The sequence below is a fragment of the Centruroides sculpturatus genome, unplaced genomic scaffold (genome assembly GCF_000671375.1).
Source record: "Centruroides sculpturatus isolate CEXI.00-Female unplaced genomic scaffold, Cexi_2.0 scaffold7, whole genome shotgun sequence".
NCBI classification, from domain to species: domain Eukaryota; kingdom Metazoa; phylum Arthropoda; class Arachnida; order Scorpiones; family Buthidae; genus Centruroides; species Centruroides sculpturatus.
In genome coordinates, this window is record NW_019384510.1 from 1538500 (window position 1) to 1548974 (window position 10475).

Consider the following 10475-nt stretch of genomic DNA (forward strand, 5'->3'; position numbering starts at 1 on the left):
GAAGAAATCTTCATCCATCAATTTATTGACAATGTATGATGATGACGACGATTCGAATTACTTACAATTTTATTTATGAATTTTGTGCTGAACTTTAATAAAGAAAATTATTATTAATTGTATATTTGACATAATAATTTCTAAATTTTTGTATCGAATTAAATTGTTAATAATTCTGAATGTTTAGCAATTTTGTGTTAATTATTTGGATATATTTTTAGTTTACTTAAAGTAAGTTTGTATCAACATTATCGCTTCTATTATTATGTTATATAATTCATAATTATACTCTTATAATTATATGACAATACGAATAATTTATTTTACTTTGTCATTCACAAAAAGGTGTAAATTAGTTTAATTTAAGGAGACTTTTTTCACGATATAAATCAGTTAAGTTCATATAATAATAACTTAAAACCTCCCTCTTGTCTGATCGAAAATTTCGTGAAGGATGAAGTCTATTAAATGATCATCTCATTCTATACGTGTAATTAACTGGACAGCTTGTTTTCGGTGACGAGTTAAATGACAGATGCCTGTAAGTCAGGCACGGAGGTCTATTGACTGATCTTCATAGGAGCATCACTAAGAGAGCATTGTAAAGTGTGTATACATCGATTTATAAATTTATTTTTTACTTATTATTTCAGAAGACAGCAATTTTTTAAAAATATTTATTAAAATTTTTATCTAAATGAACATTTTTTTGAGTATCTTGTTACGGACAAGATGATCTTTTTAAGCTCATAAACAATCTTCACTTTCTTTTTTCATCGCACGTATATACATGTCTTTTTATTTATTCACATACTCATATTTTTATTTACAGAATATTTTAAATTGATGCCACAAAGTAATAATATGGAACAAAACTGAAAATATTCATAAATTTAACTAGCAATATATATATACTTATTTTATATTATATACAAAGAAGATAATTTTTACAGAAAAAATACGATTCGACAATTTCAGTTGAAGGAATTATCACAAAATAGTTACACCACGTAGATTTTTGCTGGATCGAACAGCGAGATGATCCCATTCCTTCTAGTAATAATTATTAGAAGAAACGGTGCGTTTATCTTGCCGAGGATTATAATTTATCGCCGGTGCACTGGGACCGAGTGCATCGTTCCTCGATTGGTAAGTTTGACACACGGATTCGTAAGATGGCGGGGGATCATCTTGTGGAATTCGAGCCGAATCGTTGTAAGAAATAGACGTGTAAGGTGGTGGCAATGCACCGGAAGGGCGAATACTCGATCTCGGATCCACGACAACGCGTGATAAATCGTGTCGTTGGTTTTCCTTACTCTTCAGACACAAGTACGAAATGACGGCAATTAACGTCATTGTGGCACCCAAAGTTAGTAATATGGGACCGACCGATCGAAGAGAATTGTTTCTACTTTGTGTATGATTATATGCAGAAATCGTCATTCCTAATCCCAAGAATATAAAGAGCATGCCTAAGACGCATACTCGTTTCGGATAAGAATACTGATAAAGTTCTGTCCGTCTGGTATTTAATTCGATCATTAATATCACTACTGTGGATCTTCAAGATTGATTATCCTCCTGTAACAAATTAAAGATTAATATGTCTTAGTCATTTTATTAATTAATTTATGGCATAATGTTACGTTGTTTATTCCGTTACGTACACCTACTTTCGTTCGAACTGTTGATGGAATTATAAAGCAAACTGTTAAAATATTTGTTTTATTTCGTGCCAATTAATATACGATGCAAATTTGTTTATAAATATAAATATTACGAATAATCACAGTTTGCCTAGTAATTATGTATGCGACACCTTTTTTTTTTATTCATATTCATGTTGCCTAACAAACCCTGGAAAATCCCACACAAGTTTACATTTTGCTTTATAATACTAATCTTATTGATTAATTTATTAATGGGAAGCACAATCGAACTATAGGCAAAGATGGGAACCAGCGACTTTTTATAACTTCTAGTCAGGGCTAAAATATAAAGTTTCAGATTTTTGCTTTTATTTCTGTTTCAACAAAAACATCTATCTAAATGTATTCGTATATATTTTTGCTCTTGTGTGCCGAATTTATAACCTTACGCAACATGCAGGTGCGCTTCCGAATAACACGAATTAATGGTGAAGATTGGACCTTCTGGAAGTGGAATAGGTGTTCCTTTTGTCCTTACAATAAAATTTACAGCGTGGTTGAGAGATTTAGAAAACGTTACCCATAATACCCATGGTAAGTAATGGTGGACCGGAGAAGGATCCCCTCACGACATAGCCAACTATAGACTCTTAGATATTATCAGGCCAGAACCCGACGTTACAAAGATTTATGTAAGCTAAGCATTATTTTAGGTCGTATTGTACTAAAACGATTATACAGTTATGTCTAGTATATTGAAATAAATTAAAATTACCGTATTTTGCAGCGTATAGTGCGCACTTTTTGCCAAAATGTATGCGTGGAAAATAAAATGCGCATCAGTGGCGTGCCGTCATTGGAAGCGGTGGATGCGCCGCTTCCCTCGTATTTTATAAAAAATACATACATATTAGTTTTAATTATATGAAAATAATCGCGCAGTATTTTATTATAACCGCATTACGTATCTTATTACAAATTTCTATACTATACGTGGAAAAAAAAAAGATCGCTATTGTATATTCGAATATTAGTGGCGGAGTGGAAGCGCCGTATCGTCGGCATCCAAAAAGCCAGATTTGAGCACGCGCTTTACGGAGCAACGACCTCACCCGGTTTAGCCAGCGGAAGCCTACGACCTGGGGTGGATGCTACGCGTGTAACGCATCCAATTCTATCCGGGACCGGTTCCGGGCCGTTATTTGGCCTCCCTCGCCCGATTAGGCGAATCGCGAGTAGATTTATAACTTAACCGATAAGAATTTACCGGTACGTTTTTACGATAGTTCTGTATACTTGACGGGAGTTAAAAAAATCCATTAAAATATTTGATATATTTATTCCGCTCTCCGATTTTATATTACTCGCGGATTTCGATGTTAAACCAGTGATATCACGATTTCGTATATTCCGTCTTTAAGGGGATGTAGAAAAAAAAACGTGTACAATTCTTGTATAATGTTAAAAAATTAACTGTTACTTTGGTAGCATCATTTACAACTAACTTTAACGAATGAGAGAGATGCACCAGGTACAGAAAAAGCTCTAGAATTTATTTTCTTTAAATTTACGATTTATGTGTCCGTTTGTCATAAAAATTTGTCTTTCCATTTTTTCCCAAGACTACGAATATTCGAGTACAAAGTACAGTCGACCCCCCTATAACGTACGTTCCTATAACGACAATTCCTAGAACGTAGCGAAAAAATTGTAGCAACTTTCGTATAACGTACCTCCTATAACGTCGTTTCGCGACAAGATTGATAGAGTCTGGACCAATAGTGGATGAGCAGCCGAACTACTTTCCTCCGACCCTGCGCCACGCTACGGAGCGGCTAAATTGAGTTTGCTATCGTCTGTTTAGTATTATATATAAATTATATATAAATTAGGTACTGTACATATAATTATATATTAATTATATATAAATTAGGTACTGTATATATAATTATATATTAACTTAATTTATTGTAACTTTATTATAATTATATATATGCTTTCTGCCGCCTGGCAACACGCTACGGAGATTTTAGGCTAGTAAGTTGAGTTTATTATCGTCTGCACAGTATGTAAATTAGGTACCGTAAGTCTAATACAGCACTAATTTTATACATTTCTTGTGAAAGAAACACTTCTTATTCAACGTCCATAAAAATTATTTATATTAATGATGTCTCCAAAGGTCAAGTTATTTTTCCGCCAAAAATTCGTTATCAGAAATTGCGGCCGTCGTTTCGCGTGCTGTTCCGCGATGAAAACCAGCTTTAAGCAACGGCGTAGTCGAACGGTGTAAGTAATCCTACAATTTTTTGTTTATAGCATAGTTTATACAGATTATTCCCAAAAAATTATACGTATTTTGGAAATGTTGAGTGGAATTAGTCTAGAATCGGTTAATTTTATAGAAGAAAACCTTTCGAACAGCCTTAGTCCGTAAAGTTCCCACCTATCGGGCTGCGATTGGCTCATTCCTACAACGTAATTTTCGGTTAGCGTGGAACGTATCTAAGCGTTATAGGGGGGTCTACTGTATTTCTACTTAAGAAGTAGTTAAATAATTAAGCGATTAGGAATTGGGGACGTAAACAAAACCCTGCTGAAAGAGCCGGAATATTACTTAAAAGCTTAACCGACCCAATCTCTAGCCGAGTACAGTGGAGACTGATTTCTTCGTATTATTAATGTAATAAAGACAAAAATTTTTCCAGTTCGACGAGAGTGGCCGAAAAGTTGTAAATTTTGAAAATTTCTGAGGACACTCGGTCCTAAAACAAATCAGTTAGAAAACAAATGACTATTAAGTTTAACGTATTTAGATTTTTACAGCTATGGTGAGAAACGTTTAAAATCTACAACGCGTCTTTCGCAAATCTTTCGCGTCTTTTGACATATACTAATGATGCGACGAAAGAGGTATTTGACATTTACCGGTATCGGCACCCCGGGGATTTGGCAGTCGGCGCGTATGCGCGCTCCGCAACCGTCTTCGATTTCATCCATTGGCCACTCGTAGGGAGCAATTTGTCTAAGTGCATTGTTTTAAGATGTAAAAAGTAAAGAATATTTTATATTTTTATGTACGTTTCTTCGCAAAGCTATATTTAATTATAATTTTCTTTAAAAGTATATTTGTACAATTGAAAAATATTCTGTACCGGTAGGTCCACCACATATTTTATTTCGCCGAGTAAGTTTTTATTATTTTATTTTTAATTGTAGCCCTTATATAGTGGCTATCGATTCGAAATGTAATTGCGATATTAAAAATGCATTTAGAGAAATCTACGGTTTTTACTGGCTTATCGAATAAACAATACGAATGGACCCTAGACCGTCGCTGACGCGCGATTGACCGATTGCCCCTGGATGTCGGCTTCTTCCAGAAACGCAGCTTCCCTATCGTCAAATTTCACGGCACGCCACTGGTAGGTAGTACCAATTCCGTATGTATGTAAATGGTTTTTATTCTTATATATATGCTTGTGGGTTAAAAGTAGATCTACAAATCAGTAACGACAAATCTTGGCTTTCTATATCGTAAATCTGTTATCGGTAAATAAAATTTCTTCGATCGTATGTTAAAAAATAAAACCTAAAATTCCTTTTTATACAAAAAAATAAGTGCCTAAATATAAACAAATAAAACTTTGAATTAAAAAATTAAAACATAAGAATTTTTGCTGAAAGCTTGGGTGCTCATTATACACGGCAAAATACGGTAACAGTCGAGCAAATATACCTGCGATATTTCGTAGTGACATCGACGAAATAGAAACTTTTTATTCTCGTAATATCGAGTTTTTGAAATGCACTCCCTTTGTCGTGTCACGATACGTCAGATTCGGGCTTGGTATCTGGGGGTCTACGAGCTAACACCTGACATCTTACCACCACCCGCCAGACCGTCTTTTAGTAATATTTCAGGATAATGGCGCATCAATTATTGTAGAGCCGGACTTTATGATCTGTCAGTTTGTTGCGTGGTCAATTGTCCGAGTCACCTTATTTACCGGACTATTAGTAACAATCGGATGGCAAATATGAAATTCCTGGAGAAAGCGTGAAATTAAAGTACTCACGTGTGAAATAGTATGAATGAATGCAACATTCTTAAATCATTAAATGATTCCGAAGCAAAATTATAATCTGAAAATCTGTGATAAACAGTTTTATAGGAAATGCCAGATGCGGTGAAGAAATCTAACCAATAATTTCTGATTCAGCTCGCAGTTTACTCCATCAACAAGCGAAATTTTCTAAATATAATCTTCTATAATACATAAACAGAGAAAATCTTTCCCTTATATATTACTATTAGTTTTTAAATTTATATTTTCAAGAACCTAACCTTCATTTATCACACTGACCTTATGGAAAATATAATGGCTCGCTTTACGACGGCTTTCTGAAAACGAAAAGTTCTACTTATTTAAGTAGAAAATTTTAAAACTTTTAAACGTTAAAGATCGCGGTTATATAAAATTTTTTTTACAGAATTTCGGGTACAGTCACGTAATGTCGTGTCTAGAAACAATTACTGCACATTATTTCTAATGAAGTTGATGGCTACTGATAACGTGGTCGTTATTGAAGATTTGACTGTATAAAACACATTTATTTAAATAATGAAATATTTTAGAGAGTACATACCGTTTTGATCCACGGCTAAACCTGTATAACACATTTTTACACCCGCATTTTATACAAGTTTTTTTACATAACTAAAGGTAAATTCGTGACTGGTATGAGTCAATATTGAAAGAATGCAACGATATTAAATAAATTGGGTTCAATATTTGTAAAATATTTCCATAACATTAATTAAATTTCTTAATTAATCCATAACTATGAATGGTAGAACTCTATGACTTAACAGATTTCTGGAAAATCGTCGTAAAGCGAATCTAATATTTCACATAATTTTGTTGTTGTAAATTGAGATCACATTTAAGAAAGCGAAAGGTTTGATTTATATAATGTCAAAGTAAGCTGGACAGTAAATATGACTCTTAAATATTGCGTTTTAAACATGTATAACAGACAAATTATGCTAGTAGTATAAGCAGAGGTTCTAAAACCAGCCGTCGTAAAGCGAGGATCTATTGTATTTTAACTTTGAAGGCTTTGTGCGTGTGTCTTTACATTTACATTTTAAAGACCCTGATGTTTTTTGGTACAAGGTAACTATATAAATTATAGTACTTTGTACATTTGTTCGCTGTCACATTTACAGAATACCAAATTAGGTACTTTAACTGATAATTTAAGCCATTTAGCTATTTTAATGATAATTTCTAATCACAAATAAAGATAATCTTAATTATCTTAATTATAGCACAAATTTATTTATTTTAAGCGATTTTTAGGCATTAAAATCACTTATATAAAATCCTTTGCTGACAAAATATGCTAATTTACCTGTTAATGATGTATAAAATCAGACATTTATTCTGATTTTGGGACATTTCTGCATGTTATCAGCAAGTGTTATCACGTCGACAAGCTTCAAATCAGAAAAAAATTACGATTTGTTAACGATTAAAACAAAAAATAGATCTTTAATTTCTTCCCAACTGATATCCCGATTCATTATATTGATAAAAAAAACAATTTTAAAGCGTTAATTTAATAATTATCCTCTTATTAATCAATCTTACACTAATTTATTATATTTCTTACTCCAAATGACTCTTTGCTAAATGAATTTTAACCAAGTTAGTGTCAGAATTTAACGCCATTCCCTTAACGATTACGCATACAAATCTATAGGTTAATTGATTAACGTGGGGTTAATCATTTTAGGGAATTTTTCTGGTCAAGGACTACGTCGAATTTACTCTTTATGTAATAAATGATAAATTCCTTTCGAATTAACGTATTTTATATCGCAAGTTTGGTAAATATTCTTGAAATAAACACTTCTTGAAACAGTCATATGCATTTTATTAATTTTTTTAATGTAAATTTATGGTTTACATTGCTGTCTACGTGCATGTCCTTGAAGCATTGCAACCTCCAACTGTAATGTTAATGCTTCCTACTAGAGGCATCACGAGTCAAGTTTCCGCCAAATCAGCTGGTAATTACACAATAAATCTATACATTTTGGTGAGTTAAAGAATAAAAAACATTAATTTATCATTTTTATATCAAAAACACCTATGTCCTCTTCGATAAGATTGTATGCAGCGCACAAAGATTGCAGGCAAGCAACTTACGCAACGTTAAAAAAAATTTTTTTTTTGCTTTAAAATTAAATTTTAATTTAAAATCTAGTGAATTTTTCGATAGAATTTGAAGTTTAGAATTAATTTTTTAAAGAAATTTGTATGTATTTTAGAGCGAATCGTTTGTTGTAGCCTGCTACAAATGGGCATCAATCCAAGTTTCGTTTTACAAATAGCTACTAGAGATTATTGTATTGTAAAATTAGAATATCCTACGTAAAAGCCTAAATTATATAGATTATAATGGGATCGTACTATAATATAATAATATATGCACTTACTTGATTTGTTTGAAGCGTTTAAATGACCTTCCTCTTGTCTGACTCCCTCAACGTGATAAACAATTACACGCTATTGGTTTGATAACAAACGGAAATTGCATTTAGTTGCAAAATTTCAAACTCTAAATGAAAACTAATACGTGATTCATAGGTCGAGTGTGGATAACACTTAGTTTTATTAAGAAAAAAACAATGCTAATTTTTAAATAATTAATTATAATTTTAGCAGTTTTACACCATCAAACTATATCCTTCTAGTATCGAGTAAAATAATTCATTAACAATAGTTTCAATGATTATTTTTAGGTTGATTGTGTATAAGAGTTTAGTTACATAAAAGCTCTACGTGTATCCTTCTGTTCCTTTTAAACAGAGCGTGATAGACAGACGCTTGAAGAATACTTATTTAAAGCTAATCAAATTCCCAAATAACAGGTATATTATTTGCGCAGATTATAGCATTTTTTTCTTTTTATTTTGTAGTGTTCCTATTGGGTCTCTCGTGAAAGAACTGTATCGTACAAGAAAAAAGTGTAGACATTATGTCATTAAAAATGAGTTATTGTTATTGTTATAATCTTCCATTCTTTAAGAATATATTTCCAGTTTTTCGGGGGATTGCGACCTACTGGTTGAGAAACACTAAATAGAGCATGTCGTTCTCTGTGATGTTCATTTACTGTACTGTACTTATCTCGTAATGCTAGTCGTTATTTATTTTTAGAACTTTCTCCTCTTACGTGTAAATAATATTTCGTACTGTGTACAAGATATATTATTAGTGAATATATTATTTTTAATACTCGTCCAATCACCATTCAGACAACCATATCGTTAACCAATCAACGTTAAGCTCCTAGTACTTTTTAAACTATTTATCGTCTAAATTTCTAAAAGGACGTCCTATCTTCATATAAATCGTTTAACTTAATTCTATCATTTTAAAGACGATTTTACTTATTAAAATGTAATTTTATATACAGTTTATATGATACAACGGGCACCAGCCATAAAAAAATAGACGTTACTTAGGTATAGCTGTTGTGTGGAGGTTTGTCAATGCATTTCAAAAAGAAATGTTCCCACAAGAATGGCCGCATTATAAAGGTGGCCTTTATTAAAGAAAATATATAATTTCTGACTAATAATTACTTTTTTACAGGTTGTTATTGATTATTATAGTATTTATAACAAGATAAATCCTTGATATACAATTTCAGAACAAATTTTTTGTTAATCTGACACTCTAAAACTTTGTTTTTTAGTTTTAATTAAGTTTAAATATAATATTTAAAAAATATATATATATAGCACAATATATTTAATAGCTAAACGTTATGAAGTAGAGAGTAAATTGTAAAATATCTCATGAAAAAAGTGAGTCCCAGGAGCCAAGAGAGAGCGGGCCACTTATTTTTTTAAGGCCCCAATTTGTAAAAACAAAGCGGCGTTAAAAATGGTATTATTTTTAAAAAATAATAACACAACGCAGGAAAGGCAATGAAATAAATTCTCTGCAACGAATGATTTTGGGGCCTTTGTAAATGTGATGCCTCGGCCAAGTGGATCCTTGTAAATTTATAGTGATTATTTTTATTTTCGAATTATATGAAATTTAGGGGTGCATATAGGTAACAAGCCAATGATATAGTTCGTTTTATAAAAAAAAGAACTGTGTCACTTACTTACTTAGCTACTTTTTACCTAGAAATCTCATGTCATACTATGATCACTGAATTATTATTATTATATATTATTATAGATCAGTTCTTAGCTTTCTCCACTTTGGAGAAAAACCGGGCATTTGCCCCTTTATGAGATCGAGTAAAAAATTCCACAAATTATAATCGTAGAAGTGATCGAGATAACCTTACCTTACACTATAACCTTACACCCTCGACCATATTAAACTTCAATATATTATGTATTTTATTATTTACTTGTGAAACCCCCAAAATGAAATAATTGAATAAAAATTTATTGTTGTAATTATTTTTCTCCAACTTTGCTCCTCTTGGAAAATTTTCTGCGGACGCCCGTGCTTCTAAACGCCCATAAATTGAAATACAGTAATTGGAGTGTCGAAAGGTGTTGCTCCACAATCACAGATTTTAATTATTAATTTGCAGTTTAAAATACCGTGGCACTAATCTTTAAATTAAAAAGAATTATTGATATATAATTTTATTTGGCAGCCATTGCAGATGTTTTTCTTGCGCACCCAGGAATGAAAAATTCTGGCATAGATAACGTGTTAGATATAACCACAAAGAGCAGACCGTTTGAATTTAAATTTTGTTTTCTAACTAGCAGAT

The 10475-nt window shown here is 32.0% G+C and overlaps 1 long non-coding RNA gene across 1 annotated transcript; it reads right to left on the reverse strand.

The window, feature by feature from the left end:
* Positions 1-663: 663 nt before the first annotated feature.
* On the reverse strand, positions 664-8254 carry LOC111622365. Its single transcript, XR_002756257.1, has 2 exons — positions 8161-8254; positions 664-1584 (listed from the first exon to the last, which is right to left on the reverse strand). It is a non-coding gene; the product is annotated as an uncharacterized LOC111622365 (long non-coding RNA).
* Between the last annotated feature and the right edge of the window lie 2221 nt (positions 8255-10475).